We start from the raw sequence: 23,958 nt of genomic DNA, 5'->3' as shown, positions 1-23,958 counted from the left end.
AAATAAGAATGAGCGATACATTATGAATGGTTTTTATTGGATATTATAAGATCATTCTTAATAATGAAATACACTTGACGCCAATCATAGACAGTTTTCTTTCTATCGTTAAAATACAAATAGGCACAAATAAATCCAAATATGTTTATTTCTACCGAAATTATAGCCATTGTTAAGGCTCCCTTAATCATATGAAATTTGTACGAGATTTTACAACTAAACAAAATATTATATCATATAGAAATGTAAACAAAACTTTATGTATTTTCAAACTTTTCTGTTTCCGTTCCCAAAACTGATGATTTACGAATATGGTCACATTACCACTTGAGAACTCCATCTTCCATAAAAGCGAAAAAAATACTTTCACATAGAAAATATGCCGAGTATTCCGTTTCCATTGGCAAATTTGCGTAGGTACCTTAGATATTTCCATAATTAATTGAATAAGTTTTGGGACTTACGCTGTAAAGACACCGGTTTGTATAAAATAATATTAAAAGCTGATACTCGTGTCTGATGTTAAAATTGTCTCAATTTAATCATATTTTTTTTGCAGAAATTGCTAATATATATAGAATAGGAGGACAAACGAGGGAACGGGTCACTCGATATTAAGTGATCACCTCCGCCCACATTCTCTTGCAACACCAGAGGAATCACAGGAGCGTTGACGGCCTTTTAGAAAGGTGTATGCGCTTTTATTAAATGTACCAATGGCGTATCGTTCTGGAAACACCGCACAAGGAAACTCATTGATAAATGCGGTAGAAGACACACAATGAAGCGACGTCTCTACGAAAGACCAAGAGATCACAGAGCATTGGGTCCCCGAGAATTATTGAAAATTACTCCGATTTTTCGAATGGTTTATGAAATTGACTACTGCATTGACATTCTAATTAGAATTGAAATACTGAAATAAAAATATATAAAAAAGTCACAATAATACCTATTTCAATTCAAATTCAAATATTTTTATTCAAAATAGGATTTAAAATCACTTATTGAACGTCAAAAACTACCACCCATTCAAAAGAGACTGCCTCAGACCTGAGAAGAATGGGCGCAAGAAACTCAGCGGGCTTTTTTTTATATAAAATATGGATTACAATGTGATATCGTACAATAAACATTTATAATTAAAGAGCCTGAGGGTGTTCGCTTTATTCCCAGTCCGTGGTGTCATTAAGAAAATCGTTTATACTATAATAACCTTTCCCCCACAAACGTTTTTTAACAATTCTTTTAAATTTCGTAACACATTTGTTTTGTAAATTTTCTGGGAGCATATTGTAGAAGCATATACATCGTCCAACAAAAGACTTACTAACTCGACCCAACCGAGTAGTAGTCATAACAAGTTTATGTTTGTTCCTATAATCATTATACATATTGCATGTCTTATTCGAGTGTTAGATACTCGCAAAAAAACTCGATAGGTTCAATCTATCAGCGAATATATTCTACAGAATTGAACGACATTAGATACATCTGCCAATAACTGTTATCTAATCTTATCTATGAATGTTTGAGTATTTTTCAACCCATTTCTGTTATGTGTTACGTATTTCAAGGTTTTTACGTGAATTAGAATTTATAATGATCTTAAGCACCACGAAATTGTTCGCACGAGATATTTTATTCTATTCTGATATACACCGATGAATAAATAACGTACTCGATAGTATTATTGAAAACTATACCTAATTTTAAGCCCATATTCTTACTGAGGGATTCGAAGACTCTCTTATTAATCTTTATTTTATGTTAAATTCTCATGTCTGTCAAAATCTCAAAATGATATAAAATCATATTAATTATATCGAGCTCAGTTTTATAAACTTTGCTCAGTAACTTTAACGTAAAACCGCGAACTTGACTGTCGCAATGGGCTGTCTTAGCATAAGCTTAGCTAGCATAATTTCAGCTGTCAAATGACTATAAAAACGAAATCCAAGGTCATGCTAAGCTTGCACTCAACTAAGTTGTACGTGAGCAAAGTCTAAGTATGCTTTAAAGATCTTCTGTCTGTTAAATTTTGCGTGCCCTCTCCAGCAACTTTGGAACAGGGATAAGCCAAAACCTTTTTCAGGTGTTTCAGCCGCCAAGTCCACCTTCTATCTGTCTCCGCTTTCCTTTCATATTTCTTAGTTAAATACAGACGTATAACTAATAATATTTATTACAATAACTAAATACATTAAGGAAATTGGACAAAGACATATATATGTAATATTCATTCATTCCCTTTGATTCACAAATTAATTACAATTACAACAACTGTCAACTCCAAATGCTGAAAACCAGTGTTGTGTTGGTGTCTTCTACACTGACACAACAATATACTGAGTCAGCTCCTTTTAGCAGGGAATCACGCGCCGCACAGTAGGTAATTCTTATTTTTTTATCATTTAATAATTTTTGTTACCTTATATATTATAACTACCTGACCCGGCAAACGTTGTTTTGCCATGTAAAGTATAATTCACGCGATAGTTTTATAAATATTATAGCCTGTACATCATTTTGTTCTATTGTCCATAGTTTGCGCACGCAAAAATAGGTTTTCGATTTTACACCTTGTGTTACAAAATAGCAATTTTATTACGGATCCCTAATTTTGAAAAAAAAACATAGCCTATAGCCTTCCTCGATAAATGGACTACCCAACACTGAAAGAATCATTCAAATCGGACCAGTAGTACCAGAGATTAGCGCGTTCAAACAAACAAACAAACAAACACTGCAGCTTTATAATATTAGTATAGATATTAGTATAGATTATTATAATTAGTATTTTAAGATTTTAATTAATATTGTAAATTGAAGGTGTGTGTTTTTTATTGTTAGTAATGTTTTCTATTTTATTCTTTTTTATAATGTTATTTCCATATACCAACATCTTCATAGATGTTAGTTTTATATTTAGTTATTTTTAGTTTAATATTAAAGGGTCGGGTTTATTGCCGATTTTATGATCAGTTAAGTCCATAAAATCAGTTAAGTCCATCTTAAATTTGCTGATGTCACCGTCCTAATAAAAGTCTATTGTCTGAACAATATATCACATTTATCTAACATATCAATGTCCAAATCATAATTTAATATACAGTTGTACAGAAACGTCAGATAAATGGTTTAATAGACAATGATTAATGATTTATTAACGGCCATTCCCAATATAGTATCTACAGATAGATATAAATTACTAACTTCTACTGTCAGTAATTATCTGTCAATAATCTGAAGCTGTCCCAATATACCCGATAGTCATTCTTATCGCATTATATTGGGACGCGTAAATTTGAAATTTCCATACAAATTTCTATATCTGGTAAGCTATACGTCGTCTCATTGACAGACAGCGTGTCCGAATAAGGTGAGTAACCGTCGATAAGTTTATTGGGACAGAAAAGTCAACGATAGTTACGATTTTTATCTCAAGTAAGAGATAGACTGAATATTGGGAACGGCCGTAAGTTAAAATTGGTAATCAAGCCAGTAATATCGATGCCATTACCGTCTACTCTGTAGTTTTGATTGATGTAGAATTTAAAAAAAACGTTCATGTGATAAAAGTAAACTAAAACATAATATTACCTATCTTAAAGCACACATTGGGAATGGAGCGGCCGCCCCCAGGCTATTTAAATAATACATTTATTTATTACGAAATTTTATTTAAAGAGTGACTTTGTTGCGTCCGTTGTTCAGATGTTCGAGACATATAAATATAATAAATAATAAAATAATAAGTAAAAGCGGCCAAGTGCGAGTCGGACTCGCCCATGAATGGTTCCGTAGCAGCAAGCAAAATAATATAAAAGTTCTTTAATAAAAATACATAAAATATTTGAGTTGATTGAATGAGCAGTTTACGATTTATGACGTATTAAAAAAAACTACCTACTAGATCTCATAAAACCAATTTTCGGTGGAAGTTTGCATCATAATGTACATCATATATTTATTTAAAGTTTTATCATTCTCTTATTTTAGAAGTTGCAGGACGGACACACAATTTATCACCTTGGAAGTGTCTTTCGCGCAAACTATTCAGTTTAAACGTATGGATTTGATTAAAAAAAAATATTTGGGTTTCAGTTTTAAGTCCCCTACTTACCCCCAATATTTATTGGTTTTTTTTTCTATTTTTGTGTGAAAATCTTAATGCGGTTCACAGAATACACTAAGTTTCTACAGTTATAGTTCTTATAGTTTCGGAAAAAAATGGCTGTGTCATACGGACGGCCAGACAGACAGATATGACGAATATTAAGGGTTCGGTTTTTTGCCATTTAGCTAAGGAACCCTAATAACCGATGATTTTATTATCACAAACATACCTCGCAAACAAATACAAACACACACATACATACATACATTACACTATACTTCATCAAACTCGCCGGCGAGTCTGTTATTTCTTTTATCAAAAGTCCATCGGACTATCAGATCATATTACCGTAAGCGATCTTCTCTCCTTCACACAACAGTCCGTCCGAGGTTCGAGTCTCCTTGAGACGCCCCGCGACTGGTGTTGCGTTATTTACGGCCTTCACGGTCCACGTCCTATGTCGCTGTTAAAGCCTTTAAGGCTGACAGCATAGAGGAGGTTTTTAGTCGATAGGGAATATCCGAGCCCAACATATGAGCCCCGTTCAGGGTCTTCAATACGTAAATGTATTTATGGAGGAAGGCACCTTAGCAAATGAAATTACAGGACCAATGAGACTTATCTTATGCCTCCAAGTGATGGGCGCCATTGTACTTGGCTACCATTTGGTGAACGTGTTGCTAGTCTCGCCAGTTTTTCTCATAAATAAATGACGAACAATATGTGATTTAACATCCAATTTTGAATAAAAACACCTACAGAAATAAAATTTGAAAATAAAATTTTATGAACGATGCGACTCCGACCTCCCGCGTTCCGTGCGAGTGCTCTTCCAACCTTCCTTTATTTGTTTATTAATCCTAGAAGTGAGGGTTATCACTTTAAAAACATAACAAAATGTATAAAATTACCTATAAGAACTTGAATATCGAATATAGTATTTGTCTTTAACTAACTGGCAAACTTCATCGAAACATCGAAAACTTAAAATTTTCGAATTCGATCATAGTGAATATTATCCGGGTTTTACTTATGTAGTTGATAAAAATAATATATGTATTTGTTAAAAGATATTATATATCATACAGATAACAAATTTATTCTTTTGTAATTCGTGTAATCGATGCATCTACTGTACTCAAACCGCTTTGGAGATTTAATTTATCTTAAGTTTTTTAGTGTATATCGAAACATTTGAGTATTTCAGATATATTATTTGCAGTTTGTTAAAAAGGTAGGTTTCTTGCCACTTCTTCTCACCAAAGCTCAACTTTTCCCAAGTGGTAAATGTTAAATATTACCTATAATTTAATTATTAATCATAAGTGTATATTTTAACATACTCATAGGAGAATATTTATTTTGATTGGATAAGTTATATACATTTTTACAAATATGTTTATCAAATCACCTACATAAAAATATTATTAAAATATAAACATAATATATAAAATAAAATATGATCAAAGATCGTCGAGACCGGCCTCAAGTTTTATTGTTGGGCGGCTCTCAAATAACTTAGTCTCAACTTAACTTCTCAGAACACATACTTGATCAAACAAACAAAATCAACATTCTTTTATTAGTAGGCATTTTTTTTTTTTACATATTTTAGCTGATACAGCGAAGATCGAGTTGTTACTTTTGTACATTGCTTTAAAAATCATCTTACCAAATTCAAATTGTTAAGTTTAAGGCTGCAAAAGAGCGCTGCAAATTATATCTTCACAAACATAATAAATGCTTTTACATAATATAATAAATCAGTGCTAAAGAAAAAGTTGTATACAAAAGGGTACTATAAAATATCTGAATATCTGGATCTAAAGAACCCTTGGGACTGAGCTGCTGGGCTGTTACATGTCTGTCTTAGTTTGATAAATGTCATTATAGTTATATAATTTAAATATTAATATTGTTTCTGTTTTTTAATCAATTTTAATAATCATTATCATGAGTTATGTAATTTGAAACAAAATTGTAAGTAGAGGCATTTAGTAAGTATTGCATAATATATAGATGAACTTGAATTGTTTTGTTATTCGGTAGATTTCTCGTGGCAGGTATCGTCATGCTCGCTTAAATGCCTCTGCTTGTGGTGGCGACGTGGGGCGGGTCGTTCCCTTCCCTAAAATATGGTCGAGGGAGGCGATGGCTGGTCCATGCGTCATGCTCGTGAACGGGTGCTACTCGTGGGGGCTGGATGATCTTGTTACCGGGAGGTCTGCTTGATGTGTTTTTTTTATTATTATTATTTCCTTTAAAGTTAAAGTTATTATATATTTTATTTTATGAAATGCTCACATAATGCCTCTATTTATTCACGGTATGTGTGGATTGATGCATCTACTATACTCAATAACTCTTGTGTTTATAAGTATTAATTTACTTTTTTTTTCTTTTTTTGACTTACTCATGTAAGCCTTTCAGTTTTTGACTTTTGAGTATTTTTGCTGCGTCACTTTGCATATATTGTAATTGAAATGATTTGTAAAACAACTAAAATGTAAATCTTGACTTAAAAGAGTGGCAATGAGTTTCTTGCTACTTCTTCTCATTAGCTCAACCCTTTACGAAGTAGCGGTAAATTCAATAAGAAACAATATTTATATATATTTTTTGACATTCATAAGTGTCATTTTTGTGACCTATATGAATAAAGTGTTTTTGAATTTGAATTTGAATTTACAAATAAGAATTAGTAAAAGTAGAGTTTTACTTGAAAATGTTTTTATATGATATTTCAAGCTGTAAAAGCCTATTTACAAGCCTGTATACATTGGATATACATTATATAGAGTATATGGTGTTTGTGGATGATGCAGCTACTGTACTCAATAACTTTTGTATTCATTTACATTTACTCTTTTGACTTACTCGTGTAAGACATTGACTATTTGACGTTTGAGTGTTTTTGTTGCATCATTTTACATTTTACATATTATATTGTAATTGAAATGATTTGTAAATCGATGTAAATGTAAATCTTGATATAAAAGAGTGGCAATGAGTTTCTTGCTACTTCATCTCATTAGCTCAACCCTTTACGAAATGGCGGTAGATGTATAAGAAAAAAAATTTTTTTTTGACATTCATAAGTGTGATTTCCGTGACCTACGTGAATAAACTAATTTTGATTTGATTTGATTATGTTATTCCCCGTATTTCCGACTCCTGTTAAGTGTTTTCCAGTGCGAATTGAATTAAACCCAATACCACAATAACCTTGTGTTAAATACGACACTGCCAGTTTCAAAAATCTTAAATTATGTTGTTTTAATTCAATGTACCATTAATATATTAATTAATAGTTAAGTATTAATATATATTGACACACTTTTTACACAAATTATCTTGCCCCAAGTTAAGCATATATAGCCTGTGTTATGGGTTACAAGACAATGATATATTTAATACAATATATTTACTTAAACATACATAAATTCATATAAATATATTCAAACATCCATGACTCGGAAACAAACATCCATATTCATCATATAAATGCTTGCACCTACCGGGATTCGAACCCGGGACCTCTAGCTTAGTAGGTAGGATCGCTAACCACTCGACTATACAGGTCGTTAAATTATGAATTATTAAGAAGCCATAAATAGCATTATGGCTACTAAATTTATTCCTGCACGACATTTAAACATAATATTTATTTAATTTTTACATAACTAAAATTAATCAATTAGTTGATATGAATCAAATTTAATATCTTGGAATGAATTTGATTGTTATTCTTGTTCTTATAATCTCAATTTTTCTGTTGTAAAATAAAATATAAATGTGAATTAATTAAATGATATAAGTAAAAATAAATTTAAAAGTCCTGTAAGTAATTAAGATAACACGTCGATGTGATCAATAAAGAGTATGGTTTTGTACATACCGTTTTTTCTAATTTGTCAAAAATTATATGACACTAATACGATATAAAATGTATTAACTTCAAATGCCTCATACTTCTTCTAATATATAAAATTCTCGTGCCATGGTGTTAAACTTAGAACTCCTCCGAAACGGCTTGACCGATTCTCATGAAACTTTGAGTGCATATTGGGTAGGTCTGAGAATCGGACAACATCTATTTTTCATCCCCCTAAATGTTAAGGGTGGTCCACACGATATTTTTTTTTTAATTTTATTTGACATTTTTTTTTTTAATTTGATTATGAGTTAGCATTAAAAATACATACAACTTCAAATTTTCACCCATCTAAGATCAACAGTTACTTTTGTATCGCGATTTTAATATCGGCAATACAACGTTTGCTAGGTCAGCTAGTGGACTATAAATATGTAGAATGTATAAGCATTTTTATTAAATTTTATTATATTATTATTTCAAAACGTATTTTTTTTCAGCAAACCCCTTCATTGGATGCCCATATAATGTGGATAAATTCAAAATGGTTATGCTGTTAATTGTTGAGGCAACAATACAATATTTAATCTAAAATTAATTCTAAATTTGTCTTTAGAAGGTATTGGTATTTGTCTTTATCCAAGAGACGGGAAACGAAGAAAAGGTAGACAGATTAGAAGGTGGGAGGACGATGAGAGTAGCTAGAGACCGAATAAAGTGGAAGTCCTTAGAGGCCTTTGTCGAGAGACAAATTACTAGTTAAGATAATTGAAAATTTATTTATAAGAAAAAAATGAAGTCACTGGTTTATTTTATTTTATTATAATTCTAAATGCATTATCTTTTAAGGCAATGCATGCAATTATTATGAAGCTTACAAACATTTATATTGTATAATAAAATGAAGTACTTATACATAATTTAAAAAACGTATTAACTTATTACCGAAAAATAATCATAATAAAATAGTTGTAGGTTGTGACTACCAGGTAGTTCGCTATATTGAAATCAGTTAAATATATTTTGTTAATATTACAAATTGTTTAATTTATCAATGAAATTATGAAAAAATTATATAAAACAATTCACAAAGCGTTTTGATAAAACCCACAAGGAAAATTTATAAATACTAATAAACTATCGAATAAAATAAGTTTTGTGTTTATAGCTATCATAGTTTTATGATAATATAAAACAATTCAATTAAAAAAAGACTATTTTTCAAAAAATAAATCTATCGAGATTTTTTTTCGTTATCGTGTTTTCGAAACTGCGATAATTTAGATAAAAAAATGAATATAAACATATCAAAAAATTGGAACCGTAGTATTTGAAGAAGTATTTTAAGTAGATTTTCTAAAATGTTACTTTTTAGGACTATAGCGCCTTAATAAAATTTTACTACGGAATGTTTTGAGAGAGTCCCGAAACAGTTCCAAATGTTTGCAACTATCGTTTAGTATTTTAGACATCCTGGAGATTGGTGAGTTATTGCATCTATATGCATTATCATAATTAAATATGCATACGATATTTCGTATCTGAACTGTTGACCAATGAAGAGTTCCTTTATGTGGAGCTGATCGAGGACGTCGACCCAGATTATATTTTGACTCTCACCACGGTGGTCACCGATTAGATCCTAGCCGGTTGTTTTCGAATTCATAGAACATTTTTTCGAGCTTTATAAGTACGGTAGATTTCTCTGGTGTTATAAAAGAGTATGGGCCGCAGTGATCACAAACCATCACATGAACTTAATTCACTTATAAGTCTAGACTCTGACAGCTGGGAAACATCAAAAAAAGTTGGGTTGACAGTTAACCTCTATTTTGAGCGTGACATAGAAATCGCAAGTGTAAGCTTGTAAAGCTCACTAAAGTAATAAACCTGGCCTGTTTTCATCGGTTACCTAGCTAAGGAGATGACCCAAATGTATTCTCGTTAGCCTCAAAATTCAGTTCCAAGATTTGAACCACAAATACAAACACGTTTTGTTTAAATAATGTTGCAAAAATGCTCTAAGAGGAAAGAAAGTCACAAAAAGATTGCCTTACGTTAGTATAAGGCTACCCGCAAATGCCACGGCGGAAAAGATTCAATTTAACATTTTTTTCAATGAAAATAAGGGACTAGACGAGCAGGACGGTCAGCTGATGGAAATTTTTACGCCGTGCCCACAACAATGCAGTGCCGCTTAGGATTCTGCAAAAACCCAAACATCACCTTGAGACATAAGATGTTAGGTCTCATTTCCCCAGTAATTTCGCTAGCTACGGCACCCTTCAGACCAAAACACAGTAATGTTTACACATTACTGCTTCTCGGCAGAAATGGGCGCCGTTGTGGAACCCCGTTGTGGCAACCTGTGAAAGGAGCCTCCCATTGGTAATAAATTTAACATCTTTAACAATAACAATAATTATATCAAGTACCAAAACTCATAAATTTCACACTATGAACTGTACACTAAATACAACTGCATTTATTCTTATCGAACGTAGCGAATCTAGTTGTAACTGATAACGTTAAGTTATGACATCGCTATCGTTTGACATGCATTAAAAAAGCTAACATTATTTTAATTACAAAACAGAAACTGTAAGCATATTACTAAAGCTAATGATTTCATTAAATTAAAAAAAAATAGATTTTTATCAGACATTGTTCTGATCATAATAAAAGAAAATTCTGCGGGTGGAATTTTGTAAAAAATGTTCTTAGTGCGCGGCAAAGAAATCGAACGCAAATATTGTTTCAATAAAGACTGGCTGGTACCTACGATGGCCCATAATCGCACAACCGGCTGAATTAAAAAAAAGAAATCAAAATTAAGGGGGATAACGGGATGAAAATTGAAAACTACCGTCGCTGGAAGAAAACTACATCTATATTCACTGAGGTGAAGAGAAATGTTTTAGAATAGAGAAAATATTTATAAACTGCAATTTATGTGTTAACGATATAAATAATTTTCTAATAAGATACGTGTAAAATCTAAAACGCACATAATTCGTCTAAATCTAAAAACATTTTAATAATAAAACAATAAAACCAAGAATTATGTATGTTGATTTACTAACTGTACCCACCACGTGATAGAACGCCGGCAAAATATATTTACCTTGAAATAATTTCACGAAACACTTCACACAGCACTAATTAGTTTTGGTTAAAGTAATTTATGTTTCTTTTCTTAAAGTTAATCGTAAGACAGACTCGCGCCGTGTGGCAAATATCGCGTGCTCTCTCTACGGAAGCTAAGTACAGACTGCTTCAGAGCTCACTGTAAAGTGTAACCGTTCAGCATGAATAAACGTGTGAGTAACAGATAAGCTTTTCAGTTACTATATCATTGATGACGTAATCAAGAGCCTTCGAGATTTCTTCATTGTAATATACAAAATTTTTATATAAGATTATTTTACAACCATTAAATAATTGTCCATCAACTTCGGGCTCCTAAATTTTGTGTATTTACAATAACTGTATTTTTGTATTAGATTTTTGGTAAATTACCTTTTTATTATTTAACCCGACATTAATTTTCTTTCAAGGTAAATGTTTTTAGGGAGATACGTTCAAATTAAAAAAAAAGTATGATATTAAAATTTCGAATGCTCGCATTATGTACTGTAAATATTAAATACTATCTATATTATACTTTTTTTTTTGCAACTTACTGATAATAATCACATCATAAAATCATGTGGTAAAAGAGTCTCACAAATACAATAGGGCAACGTTATAGGTTACAAGTTCGATTCTTGGTACCTACATTTTTTTCAATCTGTGTCTCTGTTATTATCAGTTGAAATATATTTACGTAAGTAGGCCTACGTATATTTAACGGCAAATATACGTGTTCCAAATTGGAATTCAATAAAATCATTTTTTTTAAACTAATGATTAAAAAGGAATATGTACTTTGTGGTAACACGCTTACTGCAACTAGATAAAGTTGTAAAGATCTGGCAAGCACAGTAACACACAGTAATACACCTAAAGTGAATCTAGAAAGAGAAGGAGCAGAAATCTAAATTTAAAAAGAGGAGTGCGCCAAGGTCACACACTTTCTCCAAAATAATTGTCACTGCTGCTAGCGAGAATATTTCGACATCTATGATGGTTAGCTTATGATTTGAACGTAAACGGGGAAAGACATCAACTTGAAAAAAGCAGATGATCTTGTGATTGTCTCATCTACGGCTTCCGAATTAATTAGCTTGCTAAATGAACTGGAAAGCGAAAGGAGAAAACGGCACTTACAATGAATCTTCTGGAAACAAACAACCTAGCATCAACATTTTTGTTAAACAAGACTCCAGCCAAAAACGTTTAAGAATTCAGATACCTAGGTCAAGTAATTTCTCCGACAGACCAAACCGACTGAAATCGAAACGATAATGTAGAAATTATTATTATGAAGTATAAAGAAACGCGCGGAGGACGTGAAAACAAAGCAAAATTTTGCGATTCAACGATGTAATAGGTAATAAATAGGTTATCACGGGCTACTATCCGCAACTCGACGACTACAGCGCGCCTATTTTGCGTGGTGAGGTGAGCGGCTAATCCTGCCAGCCCAGCTTCTCAAGGTAGTGTATCAAACCTCTGATGTCACCTATGACCTCGGGGAGAGTCCTTGGTGACCCCAGGTTTTTGGCCCGGTATGTGGCCACACACCTACACTCTAGAATGATGTGCGGCTGTTTCTTCTGCCTCCATGCAGGCTCTGCACAGTAGACTGTTCAACGATGTTTTGGCACCCTAAAATTGAATAGTACTTAAACGTTAACATATAACAATAGATGGGAAGACGAAATAAAAGCGATAACCAGCGATAAATGGTCTAAAAAGTTGGGAGAGTCATTTTTCAAATTAGAAAAAAAATGCAACTGCCGATATATTTAAAGAAATAATATCAAATAATTTATTTAAAGTATATTTGAATAAAGGCTTGTATTCCTTATATTAACGCTCGTATTCTGTCACTCATATGGCTTCCTTCATGTTCGTTCTTACTCTATAGGTAGTTTTTAATTTAATTTTTTTATTTTTTTTTTTGTTTAATTCACAGATGGGCGGGTGGATCATCAAAAAAAAAACAAGAGATAAGACAAGAAGTTTGGATATAGCGAAGTTCTTTAATGGGGGTCCATTAAAGACCTTCCCTATATCCAAAGCGCCTCTCTAAAAACCTCCATTGTTTATTTTTTTTTTATGATAATAAGGGACGAGAGGACGCTGATGGTAATTGATACGCCATGCCCATTACAATGCAGAGCCGCCCAAAAATTCTGAGTGGCACTACGATTGCGCTCGTCACCTTGAGACATAAGACGTTAAGCCTCATTTGCCCCGCAGAATAGGTAAAACACATTTAAACTGTTCTGTGGTGTGCCCGGTGATCGACGCTACATTGTTTTCCCTCAGAAAATGTCGGTGCGCGATTTCCGACTGCCGATGAACTTTAGCGCATGAGCATCGACGAATTTGGATTAAGACGGTTGGAGGACACTTTGAAATCGATACTTATACAAGCATATATTTTGATATATGTGGTGTGGACTCTCTCTATCAAAGGCTTAAAGATCTATTTTTCTTAGCGGAATATATTTCGACTTTAAAAATGATGTGCGTTTCTGCGTCACCGACTTAAAAATTAGATTATAAATTTAGATTCATAGCTGATTTTGGTTTTTATAGCCAACTCTTGTAATATATAAAAATACTATCTCTTTCTATATACATGAAATAACTTCTCCTCATAATTAATTGATGATGAAAATTTTATAAGTACCTACTTAATCTTCGAAGTTGGTGATTTGGTCTACTAGAGTTTAAAAAAGGTATAAAAAAACAGACATAAACCTTATTTTTTCTTTATTTTATTCAGTAGCTGTTACCTTTATTATTATAAGTGTATATCTTTTTTAAATTATATTATTATTAAATTGATTATTATTTAGATTTAACTCATAATTTATATCTGACTGTCTGATATCTCCGCGTGTCACTTTCAAAAAGTTTCAAATTTAATTTAATATTTTTTTAACCTTTTTTTATGGAATAGGAGGACAAACGAGAGTACGGGTCACCTGGTGTTAAGTGATCACCGCCTCCCACATTCTCTTGCAACACCAGAGGAATCACAAGAGCGTTGCCGGCCTTTAAGGAAGGTGTACGCGCTTTTTTTGAAGGGACCCATGTCGTATCGTCCTGGAAACACCGCACAAGGAAGCTCATTCCACAGCTTTGTAGCACGAGGGAGAAAGCTCCTTGAAAACCGCACTGTGGAGGACCGCCACACATCCAGATGGTGGGGATGATATCCTAACTTGTGGCGTGCAGTGCGAAGGTGGAATTCGGCGGCAGGAATCAGGTTAAACAGCTCTTCAGAACACTCCCCGTGATAAATGCGGTAGAAGACACTCAATCACAATCCAGCCGTTCACAAAGCACTGAGTCCCCGACAATTCGAGCTGCTCTACATTGCACGCGGTCAAATGGGTCGAGCAGATACTGGGGTGCGCCAGACCAGAGATGACAGCAATAGTCCATATGTGGCCGGACCTGCGCTTTGTAGAGCGCTAGAATGTGGGCCGGCTTGAAGTATTGCCGTGCTCTTTTGATAACGCCCAGCTTCTTCGAAGCCAATTTGGCTTAGCCCTCCAGATGGCCATGGAATTGGCAATCGCTCGAGATTTCGAGACCCAGTATTCCGATACTAGGCGCGGCTTTAAGAGAAGTGTTCTCGAAGAGCGGTGATACGACAAATGGGGTTTCTTTAGTGGTAAACGCGCAAACTTGAGTCTTCTGGGGGTTAAATTGGACAAGGTTCAATTTACCCCATTCCGTGACCTTCTCGAGAGAGGACTCGATAGAAGACACAAGTTTCTCCCGGCACTGGCCGACGATTTCCCGAGAGAGACCTGCATGGCCCGTGTATACGGCATCACCAGTGCTGTCATCTGCATAGCAATGTACGTTGGAGGTGTCCAACATATCATTGATATGTAGTCAGCAGAAGATCCAATAAGGACGGCATGTGGCTATCCACATCCGGGAGCCGCGTTGGCGACTCAACCAATTGGGACAGACCATACGCCAATGCAAAATTATGCACAGATCGCCCTGCGTTGTCTGTGGTACGTGATCCAAGCCATTCGGCATTGTGCCCGTTGAAATCACCCAAGACTACGATTTCAGCGGAGGGGATCTTTGCAAGCACGTCGTCAATTGCCGCTTGGTGCAATCATTTATATGATGAACATGGATGTTTGATTGTGAGTCATGGATGTTTATATGTATGCATGTATATTTAAGTAGTATATTGCATTAAATATATCGTTGTCTTGTACCCATAGAACAGGCTGTGCCTAGTTTGGGGCAAGATAATTTGTGTAAAAGTGTGTCAATATTAAAAAAAAATAAGGTGCAGCGGGAATGGTTCCCTACCATCGTACGAGATATAACACAGTTCAATTTTTAAATTCAGTCATTTCGTGGATTCGCAATTTTGGTTTCTATCTATAATTATTAAGAGAATATTTAATAATTCCCACTTTTTCAAAATTTCAGATTATACGAATGTACATGGAATTCCAGGTACCTGTTAGTTACGCTTCAACTGCGGACACTTAAAATGAATAATATTTTTGAAGGTAGTTTAACATTTTTCGAATATACCTTAGCAGTGTTAATTGTATTATAATTAATGTTGATTCAAATAAGTTTTAGGTTGTTTGTACTGTATCATTTTTATACTGTTTAAGTTCATACTTAGATAGGCTTTATGAAGAAATGATATTTATTCAGCTGGATTCAATGGACCCCCATTAAAGACCTTCGCTATATCCAAAGCGCCTCTCTAAAAACCTCAATTGTTTGGGTTTTCCAAAAGAATTTAGGAGTTGACCACCATTTCCATAATGGTATCTAAAGATAAATTGAGGCTCCTCAAAAATACCCAAGTGCTGAATAAATATCATTGCTTTATAAAGCCTATCTAAACATGAATTTAAACAGTATAAAAATGGAAATCGCGCACCGACATTTTCTGAGGGAAAACAATGTAGCGTCGATCACTGGGCAAACCACAGAACAGTTTAAATGTATTTTACCCATTCTGTGGGGCAAACCAATGAAAAAAAATAATGGAAATAATAAATAGCTGTGTACTTACATTAAAAATAATAGAACGCGTTTTTTTATCGCTTTCACCTGTTATCGAGTTTCAATATGTTTTGAATGCACCTAACTATATACTTTTTCATTCTACAAAATAAATTATTAATATTAATTTGTTCTGAGATAAAATGTGTTTTTTAAAAACTTTTTTTTTACAAAATGTTTCTTTTCGGTACTACGTCTGTATTTGTTCCCTCATGATTCCCCATATGAAATCCATTGATATTGCAAAGAGACTTAATAAATAGACATACGCTCTATTTCATTTGAGCGGTTCTTTTTTAAATCAAATTCCAAAGTGCCCAAACAATCAAGTTCGCCAACGGCAACTTGAGGTTAGTGACTTGAATTTTATCACTTAATTAAGAATTGTATCACTTTTATGATTACCTCTAGTTCAAGGCTGCTTCTAAGAATTAATTTTAGAATACAATGACCATACGGGCATATAAAAAAACTGGCGCCTCAATATATTTGTAAAATGATGTCATCAAAGATTGTCTACCGCCCACAAAATTGGAACTGTTTTGAAGCTATATGATACTACGAATTGGTCAACTTTACTTGGAGGAAATGTAGTAGACTATTGGTTGCGTCTCTGTCATTACAAAGCGTCAGTTGGTGTTGGTATATTGCTACATGTTACTATATTTGCGTATATACACATCACCAGTGAGAGGCTTTTTCGCACAGGATGCCGGCTAGATTATGGGTACCACAACGGCGAGTTTTTCTGCCGTGAATCAGTAATGTGTAAGCATTATTGTGCTTAGGTCTGAAGTGTGCTGTAGTTAGTAAAATTACATAATAATTAAATCTCATGTCTCATGGTGACGAGCGCAACTGTAGCGCCCCTCAGAATATTCAAGATTCCTGAGCGGCACTGAATTTTAATAGAAAGGGCGTATTAATTAGCATTAGCTGAACATCCTGCTTGTTTCGCCCTTATTGTTATAAAAAAATATTGAAAGTCGGTAAATGGTAGTCTCAGGAAAATGTTATGGTAAAAGGCGCAGAGGGAAACAAGTAAAAATATAGAGAGGATGATTCGCCCAATTATAGGAAACATAGAAATCTTAATAATGGAAAAGAGCGGCGATAGATCGCGAAAAATGGAGAGAGTTATATGCGGCAAATATATTAAGGCAACCTGGTATGGTAGCTGATTCTAATTTATTGTTGAATCTAGTTGATTTGAGAACTGGAATAAGAATTAAGAATCTCAGAGAATATAAAGGTTCTTTTTATTGATTTCTGTTTCTCTTGTCTTCTCTATCTGTTTCTTTCTTGTTCTTCTGATTCTTGCATGATTCTCCTCTTTTTGTTGTACCTTCAGTACAGTCTACCAATAAACCAAAATCTTTTCAGTTTTGGATGATGTCATCGAGGCGGGTAATAACCATTTGGCCCTAAAACATGGCTGGTATATTAAAAGCGGCAAATGCCCTGCGGATGACTTCATAAATGTCTGACGATTTTAGCCAGGATAGCCCGTGACGCCCAAGAGCACCTGAACGCCACATCTACATCGATGTGGTTCAGTTTTATAGCCGGAGTGATATGCATATTGACAATGTCATATGGTCAAGTAACGTTAAATTCGGCGCAGAAGGCAAGGCTTGTAACCAAAAGCCTGACTCATTTTTTGTCACGGCCAAAAGACGAGCACGCTCTGTTCTGTCAGTAGATGTGATCAAGAGATCATCAAAGGCTGGCTTACAAAGAAGTGCGTCCCATGTTTTTTGACACTTTAAATCGTCTGGAATATTTGCAATATTTAGCCAAGCATTGTTATATGCTTCGTTCAAATACGCAATCTCTGAGTTACCTGATACATGATTTGCAATTCTAGTAACAAAAGGCTGCGCACTATGAAATTCACTTTCATCTTAAAATCCGACAAAGCATCACATGACCCCTGTTATTAGTTTTTTTCTTACACTTCTTTCACCTATGACGAACGATCGAAATTTATGTCCAGCATCATATTCAAATTTAAACTCAAATATTTTTATTCAAAATAGGATATCAAATCACTTATTGAAAAACTACCACCCATTCCAAAAGATATGCCTCAGACCTGAGAAGAACTTGCGCAATAAACTCCGCGGGCTGTCTTTTTCATCGAAAAATATGTTTACAAATTAATATTGTACAATAAAACTTATTATTTAATAGCCTGAGGGCGGTCACTCCATTCCCAGCCTGTAAGATCTTGTTGTAAGAGCATATAAAACGCCACACAAAAGACTTACAAACTCGACGTAGCCGAGTAGGAGGCTATAATGCCTCCTACTTATTAAAGTTATAGTTTATGTTTGTTCCTGGTGTTAACATTATGGTTATGACAGTTTCTAGCAAATTCACTTATGTGCCCATGTACATACATAACATTATCAAGAATATATTGATCCGTTGTAAATACGCGCATATCAATGTATATTTGTTTAAATAGACAAGTAAATAAACACAAAACGACTTTTCACTTCGTTACTTAACCATCCCTTTATTTAACTTAGGTACGTTTTCTAAATATAAGTATCACTAGTTCACTTATACAATATTTGCTAAATATCCGCTCACGATATGCGCATAAATATAATAGACATTTTCGTCGAAATATGACTTTAAAGTGAAGTTTCGTAATTATATTCAACTATTATGCTTTGAGATAACTCAAGAAAACGCCCTAGTTTTTGGTCGCAGTGAGTTTGCAGCTAAGCATTTAAGAACGGTATCCTAGTATTTACTTCGATTAACGCGAGTGTTACACATTTAAATAAAACACTTTTAAAGGATTAAAACGCGTGTCCCCCTGAAAACGAAATCTGGAAAGGTCTTGAAACGTCGGGTTAACTAAAATAAAAATGTAACTTTTACGTAAACACCTTAAAACCGTTACAACGGTATCCTATACAAGTGGTTTTTTGAATAGGGCTATGTTGGCCAAGTTGGAAACTACGAGACTTAGGGGAAAGTTGTGAAAGGAGTCATGCCTTCGATTTATTAGCAACCAATAACTGCATATTTAGTATTTGTTTAATTTCTTGAACTTTTGACGGAATACCGGCAGGATTTTTCAAAAAAGTGACATCCTGTATTATTGGACCAATAGACTCTATTGCTGATAAGGATCAATCTTTGCAAAGATATGTATTACTAAAAATGAAAGCAAATAGAAAAATTTTACAAACTGCTTTTCACATTTCACTTTTACCTAAGTAATAAGTTGCTCAAAATGGTTTCCGTTGACTCCAATACATATGTTTAAGCGTCTCTTTAATGACCTTATGCATTTGAAACCATGACAGGATTTATCCTCGATAGAATATCAATAAAAAAGTAAGATTTCTAACAAAAAGTTTGAATAGGAGGTGAGTTTTCTTCCGTGTAAAAGTTGTTCGTAGTAAATCCATCGATCTGCATTATATTACAAATATTGCTTAGTAGATAATAATAATTGTAATAAAATCATGTGTTGCCTTTAGTAAGGCAGTACGCGAGTAACCATTGATCGGTCCGGTCCAAGTTACCATTAACCATTTGCCTATAACCATTACAGGACTGGTCCGAGTAACCATTTTAACCAATTAATAGTAGAGATCGGGAGGACCCGCCGCAACCCTCTCCTCTCGCCTCTCGCTCTCATCTCCTCACGACTCAAGCACATCTCACCTATAACTATGTAGCTACAAACCCATCTTGACTGACACCGAAGAATAATTAATTAGATTAATTAATTAGATTGTATAAAAATATAAAATTATTTTTATACTTTTGTACTGTTTTTGAAGTCAGTTGATTTTTTTTTATTTTTTTTATTTTTTTGTGAATTTGAAGTAACAACTAACAAATTTTGTAAATATGTGTAGATATATATTATATACTTTTTCAATGCAACTATGAACGTAATCGCTTTGCAATTCGATTACAGACAGAAATTCTGCCACAAATGGCACCCTAACTGTAAGTTATTAAGGAGTTCCATTGATATTACCAATCATCATATTCGACAACGACATTTACATGACCATAACTACGCCACGGTATATGACTTAAATATCCTAATAGCATAAAAAAGATTCGGCCGAATATCGCTAATTTGCTCCTAAGAACTGAAGAGTTCCTTACATTGTCATGGATTCCATAATCAGAACCTTACCAAACTCATCAAACTACCCTTGAAGTATATCCTTTCCAATAAAGAAAGGATCATCGAAATCGGTTGGCGCGATATTGAGTTATTCGTAAATTTGTCGTCAACATACCCACGTATAGCAAATTTAAGACTTTTATGGTTTTCTCATGGATGCCATTGTGAGATCTGGACCAAATTACAACGGGACTACACGGGAAGCACCAGCTTTAAAAAAAAAATTATCAAAATCGGTTCACCCAGTCGTAAGTTTTAAGGTAACAAACATAAAAAAAACATACTGACGAATTGACAACGTCCTCCTTTATTGTTTGAAGTCTGTTAAAACACCATCCTGTATTATTAAGTAACCCTGCGGAGGTAACAGTCCCCACGGTCAAATTTGTTCCGCCGAGCCGGGGCCGGGGCTGATTTTCTGTACTGTAGTACACATATTATAGTATCCAAACATTTCGTGGAACAATCACATTTAGAAATTCTAATTCCCAGCGTTCGAAATTTATAGATTATTAAAAATATAGATTATTTAATAACTAGAATGATTACAAACGAGGCAGCAGCGCGATTCGCAAAAAGAAAAGTTCTCAGCAAACGTTAGGACGTATTTTCCTAACACTGATATTATGAACTTCCTATATTTTTTTCCGTGCAGGCTATTTTGGCAGTAATGTGTGAAAAAATAAATATAATATTTAAATATTTATCGTGTCCTATATCCAACAAACAAAGCTCATAATTAATAAATTTATAAATCTGAACAGTAAATATATATCACGTAGTGATGCGGATACACGCATTAACGTACATTCGCACTAGCTACACAAGTACAAAAATATATATAAAAAATGCATGAGTTTAATATTATATACATTAATGACATTTCTATTCCAGGAATTCCGGAAACCGAGCAGCAGGCACTACGAAGGGTCTGAGTGAGCAAATACGAGTTTTGCTTTTATGCAGTAAGAGCACAATACAGTAAAAGAACAGTAGTTTCATACTAGAGCACCGTTACACGACTAAAACGGTCGCTAAGCAATCTTGGGAAGACAAAACTATTGAGTGCCACGTAGTACACCACCGAGACTGGTCGCTGTCCGAGTCAAATTAGCTGCGCCGCGGCGTCCGCGTCATTTATCTTTTTTAATGTAGACCGCGTTGTTACGGCACTGTTCTATTACCTACTTGTATTGCGGTAAACCGTAAAAACCAGTGGGAGGCTTCTTTGCACAGGATGCCAGCTAGATTATGGGTACCACAACGGCGCCTATTTCTGCCGTGAAGCAGTAATTACTGTTTCGGTCTGAAGGGTGACGTAGCTGGTGAAATTACTGGGCAAATGAGACTAAACATCTTACGTCTCAAGGTGACGAGCGCAATTGTAGGGCTGCTCAGAATTTTTGGGTTTTGCAAGAATTCTGAGCGGCATTGCATTGTAATGCGCAGGGCGTATCCATTACCATCAGCTGAACGTGCTGCTCAACTCGTCCCTTAGTTTCATAAAAAAAGTGTAATATAATCATGACTCATCTCTTGACACACCTTTTGTTGTGGATATCCATGGACGGTTGCCTCACCACTCCCATCCTGTGAGCCTCCTGCCCGTTTGCCCCCTCTTAAATAAAAAAAAATTGGTTGACAAGTTCATTATTAGCGGTATCTACGAGTATATCTTTTCAATTGAAAAATGTCCACTTTTAGACATTCTGATACTGTCACTTTGCACTATCTACCGGTCATACACCGTACGCATCCAGCTTACCTATTTCTGCTACCTTTACCAGGTCCACCAAATATGGCACCTGTCAACCCTGCGCCTTATATTACTCATTGCTACTCCAAACCTTTACAGCCCCTTTGGCAATACGGTCTAAGAAACCCATACCCATTGCCACTTAAAACTTAAGTATAGCAATCCTTCGGTCTATATTGAATGTCTTAATTCTTCTCGCATCTTATTAAATCTTTCTGTATCTTTAAGTATACTCTGGGGATTAATAATGTCTGAAAAAAACACACTAATAATAATTATACAAATATACATAATTAGGTCATCATAGAACCGTTAGTGTATTTCTATGACCATCGGCGACATCTATCACTGAGTAGCATAACTAAAATTTGTTTGCACTGTAAGTAAAAAAATTATATCTCCCATTAATTGCATTACATAGTATAAATATGAATAAAACTTTTAATTTCCTTTACCTATATTTATACTAACCCAATTAAGAAAAAAAGAGATTTTTATATGTTTTCAGCGTCATCTAGTAGCGGTCAGAGTAATCATTTATACTTTCACTTGCAGTTGTTTATTATTTGTGGTTATTTGATACTTAGAGATTATTGTTAAATATACTTTCTTTAATCGTTTTGTGTTTATTTGTGTGATATGTGATATATTATACGATTAGTTACATTTTGAAGTAAAACTTCTTTACGAGGCGAAGCGAAGGGAAGTTGAATTTTTGTAACTTTTTTTTTAAATCTGACTATTAGAAATATGTTTTCGCACAAAACTTTATTGAATTATTATTTTTGGAAATACTTTTTAGTAAAATTTATTTCTTCGAAATATTTGTTTTTAAACTTTGTCCGTTGAAGTTTCACTTCTACTATAACTGGGACGGGTCACCCAGCACACATTTCCATTATTTAGTAATTTAATTTCAGTCTTGAAAAGCTTTATAAATTAATATTTTTTTTAACTTCAGTCATGTTATCTAAAGCACACTCGATTTTTATTTCAATGCAGGTTACTAACCTCTTTTATTGCAGCAATACATAAGAATAATAATAATAAGCCATTTATTCCATAACCCTTATTTTACAAACAAATGTTAGTAGTTGAAAGTTGTTAAAATTTAATGTTAGTTTTATTTAAAGTGACCAAATTAGTTATTTTTTTCTTGGTTACGGACCCCATTTTGGGTATAGGCCTCCTCCAACTTTTTCATTTTTCCCTATCCTTGCCCTGATCGATCCTGTTTCTCCCCACCACCTGCACGATGTCATCTGCCCATCGAAGCTTTGGTCTACCAGAACTTCTTTTACCTGGTGGTCCTTTCCATTTGGTGGTCTCTATTGTCCATATTCTGTCTGTGTAGCGTGAAATGTGGCCAGCCCATTGCCACTTCAATGTTAGCGCAATAAGTCAACTGAAAAACATTGACCCTAGACTTACTATCTACATAAGTCGGCACTTATATGCTACACGGCTGGACGCGTCATAATTCTTCTAGTCGTTAAGAGATGGCGCTTAGTACATTCAGAATAGAATGTTCTCAAATAGGGTATTATCATATACACATTATTCGTAAATTAATTTTTGTTTTTAAAATCACGGACAAGAAAAAAAATAAGGACTCCGTGACACCTTACATAACAGTGAGGCACAAAAACAAGCAAGTAAATACATATGCCCACGCATACACTTACACTAATACAAGCCGATCGGCCGTCATTATGAGATTTGCCATCGTCTGTGACAGATCAGTTCGCGTCGCAATAAAATATTTTAAAAATGCCGTCGTGCGTTGTGAAAAAGTGTAAAAATAATGTAAAAATATTTGTGGATATATGCTTATTTAAGGGACAAAAAATTGTGTAACTGGT

The 23,958-nt window shown here is 34.1% G+C and overlaps 1 protein-coding gene across 3 annotated transcripts in view; it reads right to left on the bottom strand.

Annotated features, from left to right (window-relative positions):
• Positions 1 to 11,281, bottom strand: part of LOC126972993 (uncharacterized) — a 179,754-nt gene extending 168,473 nt beyond the window's left edge. Inside the window, exon 1 of one of the 3 annotated variants that reach the window (XM_050820113.1) lies at positions 11,119 to 11,281. The gene's annotated coding sequence lies outside the window, so the exon portion shown is untranslated. Of the gene's footprint in view, positions 1 to 11,086 lie in introns of all 3 variants that reach the window. The other 2 variants (XM_050820115.1, XM_050820114.1) reach the window with 2 other exon arrangements.
• Positions 11,282 to 23,958: the final 12,677 nt, after the last annotated feature.

This window comes from Leptidea sinapis, chromosome 28 (genome assembly GCF_905404315.1).
Source record: "Leptidea sinapis chromosome 28, ilLepSina1.1, whole genome shotgun sequence".
Classification (NCBI taxonomy): domain Eukaryota; kingdom Metazoa; phylum Arthropoda; class Insecta; order Lepidoptera; family Pieridae; genus Leptidea; species Leptidea sinapis.
This window is presented reverse-complemented; position numbering and strand designations above follow the sequence as displayed.